Raw genomic sequence first — 21,584 nt, 5'->3', positions numbered from 1 at the left:
TTGCATTAAGACTATCATTCTCCATATCGATCATGTCACCGCCTAAAGGAGATGGAACAAACATGTCATCTTCTTCTTGTTCTTCAATTTGTTCACCCGTCTCTCCATGTCCTACGGTACTAACTGACTCCTCCTCTCCATGACTTGTCCAACATGTGTAACCCTTAATGAATCCTCGACGAATTAGATGTGACTGTACTTGTACTCGATCGGCAAACATCTTCTCATTTTTGTAATTGACGCATGGACATGTCATATATTTTTTATTCTTTCCTTTCATGTGGTCCTCGGCAATGTTTAAGAAGTCCTGGACTCCACTTCTATGCTCTTCGCTCAGCCGGTCGACTCCATACATCCAATTTCTATCCATTGTCAAACCTACGGGAAAAAAATTATTATAAATATACTGTTACTAGTGTATATCATTTGTTTATATTTTATTTTCTCTTACCTTTGCGAAATATATGCTTCTCCACACTTCAACTTTAAAACAACAAGAACGGAACACTGCAATCCATGAAAAATAGAAATTTAGATATACTACTTGTTTTAAAATTATTCAATATTTATTGCTATGTATCCTTGAGTATATTACCACACTTTTTCCCAATTAATTAAATTTGGATCAACAACTCGCCCCCTCCAATATGAATAGTGGGATACGGAATGCGACCGACATTGATATATATAGTGAACCCTTAGGCCAGTCCAACACTTCTGCCCGTCACAGGTCAAAATATCCGTGACAGGCATTAATCTAAAGCCCATCACGGAACAAATATCTTTGACGGGCCTTACTTCGAGGCCCGTCACCGATAGGACATCTCTGACGGGCCTTAACCTGTGGCCCGTCGGGGATGATACATCTACAACGGGCCTATGCTCAGTGCCCGTCACGGATCGTGTGCCCCGGTAACGGGTTGCACTAAGGCCAGCAATAACTTTTGGTGATGGGCCAAAATTTGCCCGAGTCACGTATTACTTATCAGCGGTGACGGGCCAAACCATACGCAACCATCTGTGACGGGCCCTATGACGGCCCGTCATAGATGGCTTTTCCACTGACGGGCTTTTGGGCTCCGTCACGGTTGGGCCGTCATATTTGTAGGGATCTATACTAGTGAATGGGGGAAATAACTTTAAACTCTTAAGAAGATGTCTCCTCATTAATTGTGTGGTATATAATAGTTGTCAAAAAATTGAACAAAATTTAGGAAGATATATTATTATGAGATATATCACTTCACAAATATATAATTCAAATATGACTTATAAGAATTATTAGAAAAATAAAACATCTGACTATGAGTATGTGTATATTATTCAGAGTTTAATTTTATATCTTTTTATTACGAATTGTAGAAGTCATATCTTAATTTACATGTTTATGGAGTGATATATCTCATATTTAATCTATCGTCACATTTATTTTGAAATTTTTAATGACTATTTAACTAACATATAATAGTTGAGGGGATGTCCACTCAAGAGCTTTAACTCCACTACCTTGTAATATCAGTCATGCATCTATAGCAAACCAAATAAAAGAAGCTTATGAACTACTTGTTAATCTACTTAACATCACTAACTAGCATAAAACTGCCATCTTATCTTTTTAGCTTAGCAGTACTTCATAAATACCCGTTTCGTTTCATTTGGTTGTCTTAAACCAACAAACCTACTCAATATTAACTAAGTTTAAATGGCGAATCTAATTAACATAATTTGGTGTCATCTATGTTAGTATATTTTTTAGTATATTTTTTAGGGATTTGCTACACAAGTGCCTGTAATTTTTTTTGGTTTTATCAGCTGTTTTTTTGGCCGTCCGATTATTCTCTAGATTTGTGCAGATTGGGCCCACACCCACTCCATTCGTTTCTTTTTTTCTCAGCCAGCCCACGCGCGCAGGAACTGTTCAAAATTCACAAATCGCGTTCTCATCTAGTGGGGAGGGGAAGAGGGGAAAGGCAATTTCACCACCGTGGTTGCCGGAGCAACACCGCGATGCTCTCCTTCTTCTCCAATGGACAGAGCCCCTATTCTCGACTTCACCATCGACATAGAGGAACCCCCATGTATAGGATCTATGGCTATACATCATCTTTGTTCTGTGGAGTCAGGGATGATTGGTGAAAGCAGAGAAGTTGATAAGGTTGTGGTCGTCGGCGAAGCATCTGCAGACCCAATCGCGGGTGATGTTGGCGCAGCCATGGCCCATGGGTGTTGTGATGGCTAGTGGTGTGCTCAAAAACTCCCAGCCAGCTTGTTGCGTGGATCCCGGGTGATCTATACCTTTGAGCAGTAATGGAGTTGCAACGATTCACAAGGTGAGCTAGCCAATCTTTTTCTGCCCTTTTTTATGTGTTTTTAATATGGATTTTAGAGTGGGGGAGGGGGTGGAATGCTTTGTCCCATTTTTATTGTTGTTCGTCTAGATCTACAAGTATATCATTGGCGCTGCTCTAGTTCAGTTGAAGTGAAATTGCACAAAGAAAGAAGTTAGGTTGCTGGAGCTAGAGGCAAGGAGTAGGAGAAGGGCATGGGCGTTGTTTCTATTGTTGATTCAAGTGATTTTCTAGTTAGATCCATAGAGTTTTAGGTGAAATGGAGCATGCAGTTTTTTTAGCAGCAAAACATGGTTGGTCTAAAGGGAAACGGAGGATATCACCAACTACTTAGTTTTGTTTGGTCTAAAGGGAAGTTCTGTGATTTTAGACCTTTTGTAGTTTTACAGTTAATTAGATCGCTGTTCTCAAATTGCATTTGTTGAATCAGGGATACATTAATGCTATGTAGCATAATCTAAAGGTTAAATGGGCTATCAGATCTATTTATGCTTGATGTTAAGTATTTTTAGCATATATTCTCCTTAGGGATTTTGTTGGTTAAAGCCTTCTGTTTTTACTAAGATATTGTGTGAATTGAAAGTTAAGCCTCACTGATATTTTCTTTTGATTTCATAGGAAAAAACCACTGCTCACACTGAAGAAGAACTAAATGATGTTTTATCTACTGGATCGGATACAGATGACATCAGTTTACTAAAGAAGGTGTATAGCCCCCCATGGAATTGTTGTGCTAATATTTATCTTTTTTTTTTAATTTTGGTTTTTAGTGAGGTAATAGTGTGTGACATGATCTCTCCCAGACTCTTTGCTATGATAGTTATATGCTTATTTATTTCCATATTGGCAGTCACATTACATCTATCTATTTCCTATTAATTACATCCAGCTGCTATTTTGTGTTGTTTTGAATAGCTGCAATACCACAATCTGTTGTTATTATAAATATAAAATTGTTTTGGTAGCTATTCTCTTTTCTTATGTATTATGTATCCATGATCAACCATGAAAAATATGGATTTATGTGGTTAATTTTTGTCACATTGTGTGAGAGGTTAAACTTCTATTTACTCCTTTCTTTACTCTTTTATGCAGAAGTATAAATCCCTGAAAAGGAAGCACCTCAAATGCAACAAATTTATTCCCAATGCAAAGGTTATGTTCTTCAGCTTAGCTTTTTTCTACATGTTTATCTTACATCAGAAATTCAGAAAACCTTTTTCGGGTCTTTTTGCTTGCATCAGAAATCTAGGTGTGCTGCTACTGAAGCAGCGTGTCATGGTGGACCTGGTTCATATTTCAAAGCAATTGTTGATCAGAATGCATCATCTCCCTCGTTTGGTGCTGTAAACATATATTAGTTCTCTACTTTATAATATTGTTAAAACTGACCTCCAAAACACCTTTTATATCATGTTTTTTTAAGCTAGGGAGCTCAGCAGTGATTTTTGTTTTTTTATCTCATCTATGTGTTTGCCATGGTTTTTTAGTAACAATGCACACTCATGTCTTAATCATGCTTCTTTTTATTAGTACACATACGTTCAAGCATATGTTAGAATGTTGTTGTCTTTTCTTGCATGGGAGATTTTTAATCCAATTGGATTTCTGTTAAAAGTCCCATGAGCTATATGTATCTAAGATAATAAGAAACATTAAAGAATAGTGCAGTAACACAATTTTTCAGCCCTAATTATTACCTAGATTGCTAGGACATGTTGTAGCAGCTTTTTGGACTATAGAAAACATGTTATGTCATTTCTATTTTTATTTTTAAACCTGAACTACATTTGTTTTTTAGATAAAGGATGGGATAGCTTCTGCTCTTGACAATTTCCATGAAGAACATTAAAGAAGATTAACAGCAAGCTTCAGGATTTAGCCCACGTTTATCCAATCTATTTCCAAGCAAAAGAAGAACATCTCCTGTAAACTTTCCAAGAGATCAAGTTGATTCAAAGGCAGGTGAACTTGCACCTAAGGGTAGCACACACTGTTGTACATCTAACAATGGCACTGAAATTCTTTCAAAATCAAAATCGGTGACACAATCTGATGAAGAGACTGTGAAACTGCCCAGTTCTGGATCACAAGGCTTGTCACCCATAATGGATGAAGTTACACAAAAGCTAACATCATCCACAGGTTTGTATACTCTGTTTTTTTTCTAAATACATATGCTTTATCATAATTTCACCATTTTTTAACCTATTTTGTCACCCCTTGCCTTTCTGGGTTCTGGAATGGAAGCCTCTTCCTGTGGCATTTTTATTGTAGCAATATTGATTTTGAAATCAAACTCTATTCGCAGATGTGAGTTCAGTAACCATGAACCAAAATGATTGTCATGCTCAATTTTAGTTTATACTGAAGGAATAAGTCTTGGGCTGTTTGGTCTTGGTCTTGTGGTGTCCTACCCTTGTTTTTCAGCTTTTAGTTGCTAGGACAGCATCTAGGACAAGTTGTTAGGATGCTCTAGGATAGGTGGTTAGGATGCTCTAGGACAGGTTGTTGAGATGCTCTAGGACAGCATCTTTTAGACTAGTAGGCAGCTATAAATATGTATCCAACCCTCCCCGGGAAGGGCATGACATTTGGTGATAAGTAAACAGAAAATTGCCCCAAGTTTGAGTGTCATCCTCTCACCAATGAGAGTAACAATAGAGATACTAACATCTGGTATCAGAGCCACACTTTCCTGTAGGTTGAACATCTCTTGCTCCTCCCCTTCCCAAGCTCGAGTGAGCACTCAGCCACCATCAACAGCAGCACCACCGGCTGCTCCTCCTTCCCCTTTCCCCTTCCCTTCTCCACGTAGCAGCCCCCCGGAGGCGCGCCATGTCCGACGGACAGTCTCGGCGTTCAGGCGCCTCGAGCACACGACGTCAGCAGGACGCCGAGCTCGCTGCAGCGCAAGAGCGCAGGCGAGCAGCGGCACAGACCGCAGCAGCAGCAGCAGCAAGGGCAGCAAGGCTGGCAGCAGCGGAGTTGGCGGCGATCAGGGCGGAGGCAGAAGCAGAGGAGGCGGAAGATGCAGCACGTGCGGCGGAGGCTGAGGTTGAGACCTTGCGTAGCAGCATCAACGGCTCCATCGTCGGCGACATCACCGCCGACGGGGACCTTGAGGAGCTGGCGAGAGGAAGGGTGCGGGAGCGGACAATACGGTGGGCAGCAGCCCACCCCCATGGCGGCGGCGGTCCAGGGGACCACGCATCCGCCGACGGCGCCCCAAGCGAGGGCGCGTGCGGCAACGGTAGCCCAGATGGGCGCAGGCGTGCCGGCGGCAACCCAGAGAACACACGCCGCGGCGACTACCCTCCCGGTGATGGCGGCCGGATCTACGGAGAGCGCGGCCCTCACAGGCAGCGCGACTCTCCCTCCCCTGACTGGCGCCATGGCTACCACGGCATCCAAGCGGTGGTCAGGGACTTTGGTCCCGGTGGTGGGTGGCCTACCCTCACCAAGACCAACTACATCGAGTGGGCCGCGGTGATGAGGGGGAGGCTCCAGGTGCGGCACATGTGGGAGGCAGTTCGGTATGGCGACGTCGACTACGATGAAGACCGACGGGCGCTAGATGCCCTCATCGCTGCAGTTCCATCCGAGATGCAGTTTTCCCTTTCGCAAAAGCGGACTGCCAAGGAGGCCTGGGATGCCATCGCTGCGGCACGCATCGGCAGCGATCGCGCCCGCAAGAGCACGCTGCAAGCACTCCGCAAGGAGTGGGAGAACCTGGCCTTCAAGCCAGGTGAGGACATCGATGATTTTGCCCTCCGTCTCAACACTCTGTTGCAGAAGATGGTGCAGTACGGCGACGACACCTACAACGAGGAGAGAGCTGTCGAGAAGCTCTTCCGCTGCATCCCAGAGAAGTATAAGCAGATTGCCCGCTCCATCGAGTCTCTGCTGGACCTCTCCACGATGACGATCGAGGAGGCGATTGGTCTCCTCAAGGTCGTCGACGGCGATGAGCCACAACCCCTCTCCGGGCCCATCACCATTGGCGGGAAGCTCCATCTCACTCGGGAGCAGTGGGAGGCCTGCCAGGGTGATGGGAAAAAGGGGGAGTCCTCCTCGGTAGGCGGCCGCAAGCGCGGCAATCTGCACAAGGGGCGCGGAGGCGTCCGGGTCAGGTTGCGAGGACGCATCCGGGGTGGAGCCCGCGGAGGCGTCCAGGGCGGCACCACCGGCAACCGCAGGCCGACGCGAGACGACGCCTGCCGCAACTGTGGCAAGTTTGGCCACTGGGCCAAGGACTGTCGACAACCACGACAAGGCCAAGCCAACGCCGCACAAGTGGAGGAAGAACCAGCCCTGCTCCTGGCACACGCAAGCATCGAGCTATCTCCAGCGGCACCGGCCGCATCGGCTTTCCTCCACCTAGAAGAGCCGAAGGCACGAGCCCTCCTTGGTGACGACTCCAACGACAAGACTGATGGATGGGTCCTCGACACCGGGGCCACCCATCACATGACCGGTCGACGGGAGTTCTTCACCGAGCTTGATCCCAGCGTCCGAGGCTTCGTCAAGTTTGGGGATGCCTCTGGCGTGGATATCAAGGGCACCGGCTCCGTCATCTTCACCACCAAGTCCGGCGAGCACAGGCTGCTCACCGGAGTCTACTACATTCCCGCGCTGAGGAACTCCATCATCAGTATTGGACAGCTGGAAGAAGAGAAAGGCTCATGCGTGGTGATCAAGAACGGAGTCATGAGGATTTGGGATCGGCGCAAGATCGGGGAGCGCCGTGGTCGCCTCCTTGAGGCAACAACCGACTCTACATCCTCAACGTGCAGGTAGCACAACCCGTGTGCCTCGTCGCTCGCCGGGACGACGAGGCGTGGCAGTGGCACGAGCGCTTCGGCCATCTCCACTTCGAGGCCCTGAAGCGGCTCAGTACCAAGGAGATGGTGCGAGGCATGCCATGCCTTGACCACGTGGAGCAGTTCTGCGACGTCTGTGTGTTGACGAAGCAGAGGCGGCTCCCCTTTCCCCATCAGACGAGCTTCTGAGCCAAGGAGCGGCTCGAGCTCGTGCACGGGGATTTGTGTGGCCCGGTGACTCCGGCCACACCAGGAGGACGACGCCTCTTCTTGCTGCTCGTCGACGACCTCTCTCGCTACATGTGGGTGACGGTCCTCGGTAGCAAGGGAGAGGCTGCGGACGCCATTAGGCGCACGCAGGCTGCTGCGGAGGCGGAGTGCGGCCGCAAGTTGCGCACCCTGCGCACCGACAACGGCGGCGAATTCACGGCGGCTGAATTCGCGTCGTATTGTGCCGATGAAGGAATTCACCGCCACTACTCCGCGCCGTACAGCCCATAGCAGAACGGCGTCGTTGAGCGGCGCAACCAGACGGTTGTGGGGATGGCTCGAGCCCTCCTCAAGCAGAGAGGAATGCCGGCTCTCTTCTGGGGGGAGGCGGTGGTAACGGCCGTCTACATCCTCAACCGCTCACCTACCAAGGCTCTCGATGGCAGGACGCCGTACGAGGCTTGGCATGGGCGCAAGCCATCGGTCTCCCACCTGCGAGTCTTTGGCTGCCTCGCGTTCGCCAAGGAGCTTGGCCACATCGGCAAGCTCAACGACAGGAGCATCCCAGGGGTGTTCATCGGCTACACGGAAGGCTCGAAGGCCTACCGCATCCTCGACCCGGCGACACAGCGTGTGCGCACGGCGCGCGACGTGGTGTTTGACGAAGGGCGCGGATGGACATGGGACAAGACGGTGGACAACGGCTCTACTCCGACGTATGACGACTTCACTGTCGAGTACATCCACTTCAGGGAAGCTGGGGGAGTGGGCAGCTCCCCTTCACCGAGCGTGCCTACCCGAGTCTCCGATTCTCCACCAACTCCAGCACCCACCACTTCGGCAGCGCCACGCTCTCGAGCCATGACTTTGGCTGCGCCGCGCTCTACGCCGACACCACCACAGTTGGCGACCCCACGCACTCCGACACCACCAGCCACCCCTCCGGGCACGTCCACACCAACACCAGCTCACGTCGAGCGCAGCCCGGTGCAGTTCGCTACTCCGCTCTCACACGATGAGGAGCGCATCGACGCCTACCATGATGGAGAGCCCCTGCGGTACCGTACGATGGAGGACCTTCTCGGCGACCAGCCAGTGCCGGGACTGGTGCCTCATGACCTGGAGGAACAGCTGCACCTTGCGTGCGACGACGGCGAGCCTCGGTCCTTCGCAGAGGCCGAGAGACACGCGGCATGGCGCGCCGCGATGAAGGCGGAATTGGACGCGGTTAAGGAGAACCGCACCTGGGAGCTTGCTGATTCCCTCATGGTCATCGTGCAATCTCTCTTAAGTGGGTGTTCAAGCTGAAGAGGGATGAAGCCGGAGTCATCGTCAGGCACAAGGCTCGCTTGGTGGCATGTGGTTTCGTGCAGCAGGAGGGGATCGACTTCGACGATGCCTTCGCCCCAGTGGCACGGATGGAATCCGTGCGACTCCTTGCGCTGGCAGCTCAGGAAGGCTGGCGCATCCATCACATGGACGTCAAGTCGGCGTTCCTCAACGGCGACTTGAAGGAGGAGGTCTACGTGCACCAGCCGCCGGGTTTTGCGATCCCCGGCAAGGAGGGCAAGGTGCTACGTCTGCACAAGGCCTTGTACGGCCTGCGGCAGGCACCGAGGGCGTGGAATGCCAAGTTGGATTCCACGCTCAAGAGGATGGGCTTCGAGCCAAGCCCGCACGAGGCTGCTATCTACCGGCGGGGAAATGGAGGAAATACCCTGCTGGTGGGTGTTTATGTTGATGACTTGGTGATCACCGGCACCAAGGATACGGAGGTGGCAGCGTTCAAGGAAGACATGAAGGCCACTTTCCAGATGAGTGACTTGGGGCCCCTCTCCTTCTATCTGGGGATCGAGGTGCACCAAGATGACTCTGGGATCACACTTCGCCAGACTGCCTACGCCAAGCGCGTAGTTGAGCTCGCTGGGCTCAACGATTGCAACCCAGCCCTCACCCCGATGGAGGAGAGGCTGAAGCTGAGCCGGGCCAGCACGGCGGAGGAGGTGGACGCTACGCAGTACCGGCGTCTTGTGGGGAGTCTACGCTATCTCACCCACACACGGCCGGACTTGGCATTCTCCGTCGGCTACGTTAGTCGGTTCATGCAACGACCGACGACGGAGCACCAGCAGGCTGTGAAGAGGATCATCCGCTACGTTGCGAGGACTCTCGACCACGGCCTCTACTACCCGAGGTGCCCTGGAAAGGCACAGTTCATTGGGTACACCGACAGCGACCACGCCGGCGATATCGACACTAGCAAGAGCACGAGCGGGATTCTCTTCTTCCTCGGCAAGTGCCTCGTTAGCTGGCAGTCGATCAAGCAGCAGGTGGTGGCCCTATCCAGCTGCGAGGCCGAGTACATAGCGGCTTCCACTGCCTCGCCCCAGGCACTCTGGCTTGCTCGACTGCTCGGTGATCTCCTCGGCCGAGACACTGGAGTGGTGGAGCTTAGGGTGGACAGCAAGTCCGCTCTGGCCCTGGCAAGGAATCCTGTTTTTCATGAACGGAGCAAGCACATCCGGGTGAGGTACCACTTCATTCGCGACTGCTTGGAGGAAGGGAGCATCAAGGCAAGCTACATCAACACCAAGGACCAGCTTGCGGATCTGCTTACCAAGCCCCTTGGTAGGATCAAGTTCCTTGAGCTTTGCTCTCGGATCGGGATGGCTCAACTTTCTCACAAGACGACGCACAAGACTTAGGGGAAGAATGAAGGAATAAGTCTTGGGCTGTTTGGTCTTGGTCTTGTGGTGTCCTACCCTTGTTTTTCAGCTTTTGGTTGCTAGGACAGCATCTAGGACAAGTTGTTAGGATGCTCTAGGACAGGTGGTTAGGATGCTCTAGGACAGGTTGTTGAGATGCTCTAGGACAGCATCTTTTAGACTAGTAGGCAGCTATAAATATGTATCCAACCCTCCCCGGGAAGGGCATGACATTTGGTGATAAGTAAACAGAAAATTGCCCCAAGTTTGAGTGTCATCCTCTCACCAATGAGAGTAACAATAGAGATACTAACATATACTAATAGCAATAACAGAAACTCTTGTGAAAATTTTTTCGGCTTCTACCAGGAGTAGGAGCATAAACTACATGCATGCCATTTTTTCTTTTTAATGATTAACATCTTCATGTTTAAGAGAAGAAACTAGAGATCAATCTATTGCACACTTTAAGGAGTTTATTGGAGATGTTTTTCTGGAGCACTTGTAGTCTATGAATATCGACATCTTTTTATTAAAAAAATGTTGTCTGTGAATAAACAACTGTCTTGTTTTTCTTGGAACTGATTAAGAGTCACTTGCCATGTCTCTTTTTAATAGAGATAAACAATCATCTCATTTTAGTTCATCAGATGACCATGTTTAAAAGAGATAGACAGTCCCTTATTTTTTCACTGCTTTTTATGTTACCCAAAATCCAAAAGCATCCCCTGTTGTGATGTCATCAAATTTGTCTCATCTAGCCATAGAATGGTGCATGAGAGTAGTAAAAACACCAGGCAACACCTACATGCAAAAAAAATATGGATAAACAATATAGAACAATGATTTTTCAAATAAAGAAACTATTTTTTTTTCTTACCATAAAGTCTCCATCCTGTGTTGTGCTTGATGAATTAGGAACTTGAGTATAGTAATTTTGAACCTAACAGGTCATATTAATTTTTTCAATATGATATAATGTACACATAGATGGAATGAAAACCACAATTTATTAGTCAATAGTCAAGTTTACCATTAGGTCATTCCTCATCAAGGTGCACTCATCATACAGATCACCCTCATGCCCACCATTTACTGACGAAACTACTTGCGTGTTTCTGCATCCACCCTGAACATGTGCTCATAATGTTACTACCATTTATGTCAGTTTTTTTATAATTCAGAGTTTTAGTATATTGTTTCTTTTTTCTTCCAACATTAGTTTGTCTTAAAAATGGTAGCACATTTTTAGCTAATAGTGACCTAACAGCACAAGACTGAGTTTGATAAGTTCATTATTCACTAGGTTTATGGAACCAAAAAAGACTGACAGTGACAAAGTTGGATCATCATTATTCCTATAAGAGCTAATACATTTGAAAGATGCTATTAAAGATAAGTCATGTTATCAATTTTGTACTGAAATAATATATAAGTGGGTATTATTTTTTCAATCAAATAATAGAAGAACATACCTTTGTTTGCAGACGAATCAGAGAAGCCTCTAGGATTGTAGCAACCATGGGAAGGATAAATATCAGAATGAGGGTAAGAACCAACAGGAGTGTACACCTCATGATTAGATTGATATGCTTCAGGAAGTTTTAGGTAGCTTGGAGGAGTGATCTCTACATCTGAATAAATTGTATCTCATTTTCAGTCAGTACAGTTTTTGTTTCCTTTTATCAATGTAGATTTTCCTTCTATCAATGTAGATGCACAATTAAGGTTGTTTGCTTCAGTGATGTTGTGTTTTGTTTTCAAAATTAAGTAAGGTTAGTTTTGTTTTCTACTGGCCATACCTAGTTGTGTTAGTTTGTATACAGGCTCAGATAGTTTTTTAGGTCCTTAGTTCCTAATCATATCCTTAGTTTTGTCAAAATTTTAGCTAGTTGTATATGATTAGTTATTTGAAGTTCTATGCATAGTCATGTACTCAGTTACAAAAATCTTTTGGCTATGAACTAATTCTGATTTTCTGACATCAAATTTCAATATGAATAGTGTTTTATTTGGTTTGTCAGCTAGGTTTTAACAACACAGGGCAATGAGTTTGTACTGAAGTGTAGACAACAAGTTTTATAATTGAGTGCATATATATTTTGTTTTCTGCTGCCATATGTAGTTTTGTTAGTTTTGTATCTAGGCTCAAACAGTTTTGTTAGGTACTTGAGGTTCCTAATTTCAATATGAAGATTTAGAGTGTTTTGTGTGTTTTGTTAGCTAGGCTCGAACAACATAGCAATGAGTTTATACTAAAGTATGGACAATGTATTGTTTGTTTTGTCAGCTAGGTTCCTAATTTCAATATGTAGTTTTGTTTGTTTTGTATCTCTCATGAATGAAAAACCATCACATCAAGGTGACTTGTATTGATCAAAGGCCTTGGTGTTGGTCCTGTTATAGCATTTTTTACATTGTCATCCTCCACTGAGTTTTTTAGGCAATCAAGTCCAATGGCTCATTTTGCATTTTACCCATAGCTTGGATTGACCTACAATTGCTTTGAGCAGTCATGCACACTACCTGCTAGAAGGTTTTTAAGATTCAGTTCAAGCTTAGAAGATTTTGTTCTGAAATCTAGCATGTGGAAATATATAGTTCTATGTATGCGCTTTTTGTATCCACACGAGATGAAAGATTAAGTATGACATGTTTTATGATTAATCAAATATGCATATATTTAACTTCAAGTTCAGCACTAGAATCATTATTATGTTATGATTTTTTTATGCATTGACATTAAAGTTTGGAAGTTCAGAATATAGACATAGTTGTGTCGGTTGTTTCTTTTATTTATGCTATAATCATAATATTTATAAATTTTGTATTTGATGAACAGGTGCATACATGGAGCAAACATACTTACAAGATCAGAAGCTCATATCATAATGGTTTTTTATTCATCAAATAAAAAAGAACACCTCTTCGTTCAGATAAAATCTCATCTATAGATTAGATCAACAAACTCAAGAAGCATGTTCCTATGGATTAAAAGCAATCAGAAAGGCATGATACCTAGGTGTGTGGCATTCTTTATCATTGATTCATCCCCCTCCTCTTGGTTCATCTTTTAACCTTGCATCAATGGAGTTTCCTTCTTGGATTTTCTCCTCTTCTTTCTCGATCTTTTCTTTTTCGATCTCCTCTCCTGAACGATCTTTCTTTTCTCCTTTTTTGCCTTTCTTGGCTGCCAAGTTGAAGCCTTTGGTGAGGCAACTAGATGAGTAGACGCACATGGGTAGTTGTGGGACATATTTTTGTCTTATTTTTGTTGTTCGGCTTTTATTAACTATTTCATGGATTTTTCTAGTGTCAAAACCAGCCCATTTAGCTATTTCTTGGGCTTTCAATTAATCTTCATCATTGGGCTTTATTAATGTTTTTTTGGGCTTTTTGCATCTGGAGGGGCAACTACGTACAACGGAGACAAAGCGCGTACGCCCGTGTACGCACGACACTTCGGATGAACGACGCGTGTCCTCATCGCACGATCATAAAAATGACTGAAGCTACAAAACTTTTCAGCCAGCAATTCCATAGGCAGTCCCATTTTTTATAGTTTTAGTCAAACTGTAAAAAGTTTGACTTTTAATAAATTATTCTAAAGTGATTTATAATATTAACCAGAGGAAACAACCGAGATTAGCCCTCAAAATTACTTCAAAATTATTTGTATTTTTATTAAGCACTTTATTTTAGTGACATATGATAAATTCTACAAGTGATATATAGATGAGATAAACTTAGTTAACAAGATTGATGCGCAAGATCGAGCATAAGTCACGAGAGCCGAGATGAACTAGCAGTATTTATGATAACAAAACTATTTCAGCCTAGCCTTAAGAAAGTCAAGTTTTTTTTACCTACCTCAATTAATTTCTGGCTTCCCAAAAGTATCGGCCATGAATTAGAACTTCGAGTGAAAAACATGAACCGCAGCCATGCACATGTATAGGCCATCATATTAAACTCAAAACCTTGCCATTAATTCCCATCGATTCGATGGTTTATGGGCCTTGTTTTTCGCCCATCAAAAATAGGGCTTCTCGGCATCGTTACCCTCTCGCCACCATCGACAAGATTAGCCGAAAGCCAAGCGTGTTCCTGCGCTGTTCCTATCGACCACTCCATCACTCCATATGGAAGGCGAGGCGAGTCCAACAAACTGCGTCAGTTTACAGCTAATTTAATACTCCCTCTGTCCCAAAATATTTAACGTCTGATTTTTTTTATACATGTTTAACCTTTTATCTTATTCAATTTTTTATAAAATATGTAAAGTTATATATATGCATAAAAGTATATTTAACCATAAATAAAATAATATAAAAATAATTAGTAATTATGTAAATTTTTAAAATAAAACGAATAGTCAAACGTACGTTTAAAAAATCAAACGGCATCGGGACGGAGGTAGTGCGTAGTAGCAGTTAATTAGCAGCTGGATCGGGTTGCGTCCGGCGCCCTAGAAGTGATCGAAAGTACAGCGCGTCGGCCGTCGGGTAACATATGGCGCCACGCTGCCGATCGACCGTGTTCATTTTGGCCTGCTCACTGTCGCCGTCACAACGCAGCATTTTATTCGCTTTCACGCATAATTCACTGCCCAATATGCGCGTAGGAGGCAGGCGATCGAACAAAACATCATATTTATAAAATTCATAAATAATTTATACATAAAACTTTTGTATATGTTTTTGATGGTCTAAAAGCAAAATAAGTCTGAAAAATAAACTAGGACACAAAATTTTATTCTAAGGTTAGAGTTAAAATTTTAATCTTTTTGCTTATAAGTATAAAGAGAGTTTGAAAAGATGTGGACGGATACATCTGCATTGTAGACATGCTAACTAGTTAGCGTTTGGATCCTTGTGCTGTCAGGGGCGAATGGGTCAGCCACAGGTTAATTCAGGTTATAAATCTTCACACCCCTGCTGATCGTATCGCGTCGCCCTTGGTCCCCTACGTACTTGTGCTACGTGCTCGTCGACATGGCGCGCTGTTGGTTGTTGCTGCTGACATGTGTTGTGGCCTCCGTCGCCAGCTCTGGCCATGCTGCAGTTGTGGAGCACACGTTCAGTGTAATTACTTCAGTCCAAGCTCATCACCTTAATTCCCTTTGCATATTAGCTTTTCCATTCCGTTTAATAATTAAAGTAGATATTTCCTGTTTCACCCTTGCAATCTGAAACCTCGTTAGATGCATGTCTTTGCTGCTCTGTGATTTACTTGTGTTTTTGTATTTAGGTGCCCTTGTTAATTTCCATTCCATTAAATATATATTTCCTATTTCATCCTAGCTCGCAATTAGAAACAAATCTGAAATCTCGTTTCATGTCTTTCTGTTGCTCTGTCCTTTATTTGTACTTTGTATTTAGGTGGATAACACAAATTCTTATTATCTTGTCGATCCGAATATAAAACCATGTATGATTTTTACCCGTGCAATGCAAAAAATTGTTCAGGTGGGTAACTTCTCCATAAGACAGCTATGCAAGCCGCCGATGGTCATCACTGCCGTGAACAACCAGCTTCCGGGGCCCACCATCTACGTCCACGAGGGCGACACCGTGGTCGTCCACGTCGACAACAACTCACCCTATAATGTCACCGTCCACTGGTATGCACTTGCGGGGCCACGTTCCGGATGCCCCCTTAGCACAGTCCTAATAGTGTATTAATGGTGATTTCTATTCTCATTAAATAGCTTGTCACGTAAGTAAATTGGTGACATAGCAATATAATTAATGAAGAAAGATAGGGAAAGCTTAAAAATGGTTTACTCATGAAGAAACTAAGTCTTTTCTTCACCCAATGCACTAAAAAACCATAAATTCACGGTTAAGAAGAAATCACTAGTTTCTAGGAGACATGTGTCATGCTCACAATTGATGGAATATATAGAGTTAGGAGAGAGAAAGACAAAACCATTATTACTTAAAGACATCTCCATTGTAGAAAATAGTTTCTATAGATGATTTTTTATACTATGACAACCGTGTTGGTTTCTTCCATTAGGACTGCCCTTAGTTAACTTACCTTCATCGTTTTCCGTGCGCACGTTTTCCAAACTATTAAACAATGTATTTTTTATAAAAGTTTTCTATAAAAAAGTTGTTTAAAAAAATCATATTAATATATTTTATATTTTTTTAATAATTAATAATTAATTAGTCATATACTAATCTATTTTGCGTACCAGGCATATGTTAACTTATGCATATGCCCACCGAACGGGGCCAGAGTCTACTAACAAAGCTGAGTAGTCGACTGTTTGCAGCATCTGCGCGTGCTGGTTCTAGTTTCAGTCTTATAGGTATAAGGGTATGATTTTTAGTTGACTATGAAGCGTCATATATGGCTGTTATCCATAGCAACGATTTAGAATCAAATCTTAACAATTATTTAAAGAAAATTTATTGTATAGAGTAGATAAAAAGGAAATAACAATAATAAAAATATGTTTTGTTGTATTGATGAAGCTTATAAAATAAATTAGTGTTGCTGACGTAGACGAGAAAAAAATCAATTCTAAGCTCTACATTTAAACATCCTATGTATATACTCATATTAGTTGCACAATTATATAATCAGTTTACTCTCTAACTATACTACTTACGTGTTTACCAGCTTACAACAATCAACTAAAAAATCGATGTGTGATATGCTATGGGTATGTGGCCCACTTGACGGGCCCAATCAACACGTATGATGGGCTATTCTGATTTTTGGATCTGGGGTGTTACATTGAGCCTGAAATCCCAAATCAGCTGGTAGACTATACTTCGACATTTGTGGTGGCTTATAGAAAATAAACATTTTCACTTTCCATTTTTTTACATGGAGAGTTAGTAAGGAGCATTTTAATTTAATGTCCTAACATGAAATAATCTGATATTTTTTTTAAAAAATAGAATGTGTAAATCTAATCAGTGATTAATCAAATCATAAGCACACTTTGTGTATAGAAAGTATTACACGAAGCATTATTTTAATTAAAGTTGTAATATAAAAATGTTTCTCTAAACAGTATTGCTTCCATTCATTGGCTGTAATATAATTAGCTATATTTTAAGCTGAAGTAAAGACCGGGCCTACCTGTTATTCGAAAGAAAAAACCTGATATATCTTTTTAAGAAATAGGATGGATAAATATAATCAGTAATTAATCAACATATTTAGTATATAAAAAGTATTACAAGAAACTTAATTTTAGTTAAAGTTGCAACAAATAATGTTGCTCTAAATAGTATTCCTCCGTTCATTGGTTGTAATATAATTGGCTACAGCTTCAGCTGAAGCAAAGACCATGCTTACCTACTTCTTAAAAGAAACTCCCTCCGTTCATTTTCAGCAGGTAAATATATTTGATTTTTAAAAGTATATTTATAAACGAAAAATATATTGCAAATAAAACTTCAATGTACGTATTCATAACGATTTAAAGACTATGAATAGAAAAATAAACTTCGACGAAAAAACCTCAAAATCAACGCTAAATTCAAGATGAAAAATTCAAATATACTTATAAGCATAAGCAAAAGCTAAAAGATGGAGGTGATTGCACGTGCATCTCGTGTATAAAAAGGATTATGTTTTCAGTATAGTACAGTACGTGTATGCATGTCAGCCGAGCTTGTGTTGTTGGGCAGGCACGGCATCTTCCAGCGCGGGACGCAGTGGGCGGACGGGCCGGAGATGGTGACGCAGTGCCCCATCCGCCCCGGCCGCCGCTACACCTACAGGTTCAGCACGGCGGGGCAGGAGGGCACGCTGTGGTGGCACGCCCACAGCTCGCTGCTCCGCGCAACCGTCCACGGCGCCGTCGTCATCGTCCCCAGCTCCGGCGACCGGCCCTTCCCTTTCCCCAGCCCTGACAAGGAGGAGATCCTGCTGCTTGGTACGTGCTCCGAAATTAAAACCATCACCTGATCAACTGATTCAATTGCTACCTACGCTGCTGACTAGTATAGGGTCGTCCCGATCGTCACTCCCATGCAGGTGAGTGGTGGAACGACGACGTCGTCAGACTGGAGCGCGACGCCTTCCTCACCGGCGTTCCTGTGAGGCCGGCCGATGCGTACACCATCAACGGCAAGCCGGGGGACGTGTTCAAATGCTCCGGCAGTAACCGCGAGAGTGGTAATGACATTGATAGTCAATTAATTTACCCTAACTTTATTCATATATTCATGCATCTGATTTTGATATATAAGCCGTAGTGCATCCATCATACATATCAGATGTTTAGGACAAAGAGATTTAGTTAAAGATTTTTAAACGTTGACAAGTAAAATCTAATTAGTTTATACTATCATGATAATACTTGTCAAGGCAAATGTCTACATTAATCCATCTGTTTAGTTTTCAAGCTAAGAATACGGTAAATTATTGATGATCTAATTATGTATTTACAAGGAGCAATTTTACCAAGGTACCAGGATGTACAACTATTTTCTAGATAAAATTTGATATCTCTGTAAATGATGAAAAAAATGCTCATTTATAAGGGAGTAATACTGAGGGTTAATTATTTGATGATTTGTTTTGCAGAGATGTACAAGCTGAAAGTGCAGGCTAATTCTACGTACCTTCTTAGGATCATAAACGCAGCGGTGAACACGCCCTTCTTCTTCAAGGTGGCCGCCCACACGTTCACCGTTGTAGCCGCGGACGCGAGCTACACCACCCCGTACAAGACGGACGTCATCGTCGTCTCTCCCGGACAGACCGTCGACGCGCTCATGGTCGCCGCCGCGACGCCATCACGGCGATACTACGTGACCGTGTCGCCGTACCAGACCTCGTTCCCGCCCCAGCCGTTCAGAGACACCGTCGCGACGGCCGTCGTGGAGTACGCCGACGGCGGCGGCAGCGCAGGGAACACGAGCCCGGCACCACCGCGGCGTCGCCCCGTGCGAGCTCCGACGCCAAAGGTCCACGACGTCGGCACGGCGCACCGGTTCCTCTCCAACCTAACGGCGCTGCTCCGGCCCGGGCAGCCGACGGTGCCGCTCGCCGTGGACACCCGCATGTTCGTCGCCTTCGGTCTGGGGCTGGCCGACTGCCGGCCGGGGCAGACGAAGTGCAGGCGGAGCCACGCGCCGGCGCTCGCCGGCAGCATGAACAACGCCTCCTTCGAGCTCCCGGCCGCCGTGCCGCTCCTCACGGCGCACTCCGAGAACATCTCCGGCGTGTACACCCGCGACTTCCCCGACGCGCCGCCGGTGCCGTTCGACTTCGCCAGGCCGCCGGGGAGGCTGGCGTTCACGTCCAAGTCGACCAAGGTGAGGACGCTGCGGTACAACGCGACGGTGGAGGTGGTGCTGCAGAACACGGCGCTGGTGGCGCGGGAGAGCCACCCTATCCACCTCCATGGGTTCAACTTCTTCGTGCTGGCGCAAGGGTTCGGCAACTTCGAGGAGGGCGAGGGCGCAAAGCAGTACAACCTCGTCAACCCACAGGAGCGGAACACCGTCGCCGTCCCAGCTGGTGGCTGGGCTGTCATCCGCTTCGTCGCAAACAACCCTGGTGAGCCCGGGTTACGATCTATTTTGTAAAATTATAATGACACGGTTATAAAGTTTCTTATATCTTTTATCGACTTGGGTTGTCTTCGTTTTGTAAAATTTGTCTTGGTTACGCAGTTTTCCATGATACGTCTGTCGTTAAGATTATACATATGATTCATCATTTATTATTTTTAAAAAATATTTTTAAATTCATAACAGGTAATTCTATTATTCACACTGTTAAAAACTATAAAAAATCATTTATGTTCAATCGTGCAACAATCTAAAACACGACATTGGTGTCACAAAGATAAATTTTGTGGTACTCCTTTTTTTATGAGATGAGTTAATTTTGGGATATGTTCCATAAACATTTTTCTTATTTTGTTAAAATTTACTTATTTTGTTAATATTTATTTTTTACTTGCAAAAAACTTAAAATAAAAAATGGGGATCGAAATGCCAATGGTGTCAAAATAAAAATCAAAAGGATTCTTTGCCATGTACTAATTATTTAGTATAATTGTAGTACCAAAAATTAACTGTAAATGAAAAGGACAGTGTTGACATTTTACATCCCCATGAAAAGGGTTAGGATTTTAGTTAATTTTCTAAACTTAGATAGGTGGATAAGCCGGTAGAGTGACATTTTATAGCTAGAAGTGCCTTGATAATAAATGTTTGAAACATTTTTTTCTCCAACGATTTTGATACTATACTATTACTTATTTTCTAATTGCAGGGATGTGGATAATGCATTGCCACTTTGATGCTCATCTGCCTATAGGGTTGGCGATGGGTTTGAGGTTCAGAACGGACCAACTCCAGATAGTGCCCTGCCACCACCACCAAGGGACTTGCCTGACTGCTGACAGTTTAATAGAGATTTTTAGTTTTTTCATAATTATATTTATACGTATATAGAAATTTGTAAAATTCATAACTTTTAAACTAAAAGAGATCAAACATAAATTATTTTAATTATATCATGAATATAGAAGCATAAATTACTCTATATTGTGGTTGCTTGTTGGGTGTCAACGGTACACTCTTTAAAAAGCTAAAGGTTAGTCCTTATAAAAAATATAGTTATTGGGTAAAAATAGCCTACAAATTACGCCATTAGATATGGCCTATTCTTTGGTCAAACCACACGGCACTCTTACGCTCCAGCGAGAACCACTCAGAAATAGTTTACTGACTATTTTCTTTTAACACTTATGCTGTAGCGTATTGATTATTATTTTGGCACAATTCCACACTAATGTGCTCACATAAGATAGAGTCATATTATATTATATGTTTATTTATCAATAATTAAGTATAGAATTAAAGGTCGCACTTATTAGGTGCATTCCGTTTTTGATATGTTCATATTAGACTCTATGTTTAGTTATCTTTATCTAATAATAAAGCCAAGGGTCGTACCTATTAGGTGCTTTTATTTGATGCACATAGTATTTTTATCGACAAGCCCTCTATAGCTTCTAAACATAGTGCTAAAAAGAAAAGAAACATTCAGGAGCTAAACCCACATGGGTTAAATCAGTCACCATCGGTCGTGAACCTATGAGGAGGTAACCAACTCGAGTATAAAGGGCTCAGGGAGCTGTTGTGGAGAAGATGAATTAAATGTATCTACATAACCCATCTACCGTCTCCGTCCCATAATAAGACAAACTTTAGGTAGGATAGGTCCGTGCTCTAGGATATTAAGACTTCCCTTACACAACTAACACACGTCTTTTCTACGCACTTTGTGCTCATTCATGCGCACCCGGGAATAACTTCCCGGTCGGTCACTCATTCCAAGATTGCTCTAGGCCAAGCAGGCTTAACCTTAGAGTTCTCTTAAGATAAGCTTCTGGAAAAGAAGTTGAAACAAGTACGAGTATTCTATCAAATCCTATTAAGCCTTGGTGGGATGTTACATACACAAACCCTCAAATGATCCGACGTCCCCGTTGGTCCAACATACCCATA

The 21,584-nt window shown here is 43.8% G+C and overlaps 1 pseudogene; it reads left to right on the top strand.

The window, feature by feature from the left end:
- The first annotated feature begins 15,050 nt into the window (after positions 1–15,050).
- LOC102713415 lies at positions 15,051–20,473 on the top strand (annotated as a pseudogene).
- Positions 20,474–21,584: the final 1,111 nt, after the last annotated feature.

The sequence above is a fragment of the Oryza brachyantha genome, chromosome 11 (assembly GCF_000231095.2).
Source record: "Oryza brachyantha chromosome 11, ObraRS2, whole genome shotgun sequence".
In the NCBI taxonomy this organism is placed as follows: domain Eukaryota; kingdom Viridiplantae; phylum Streptophyta; class Magnoliopsida; order Poales; family Poaceae; genus Oryza; species Oryza brachyantha.
The sequence above is the reverse complement of the archived record's forward strand: the minus strand, read 5'-3'. Positions and strand labels throughout refer to the sequence as shown.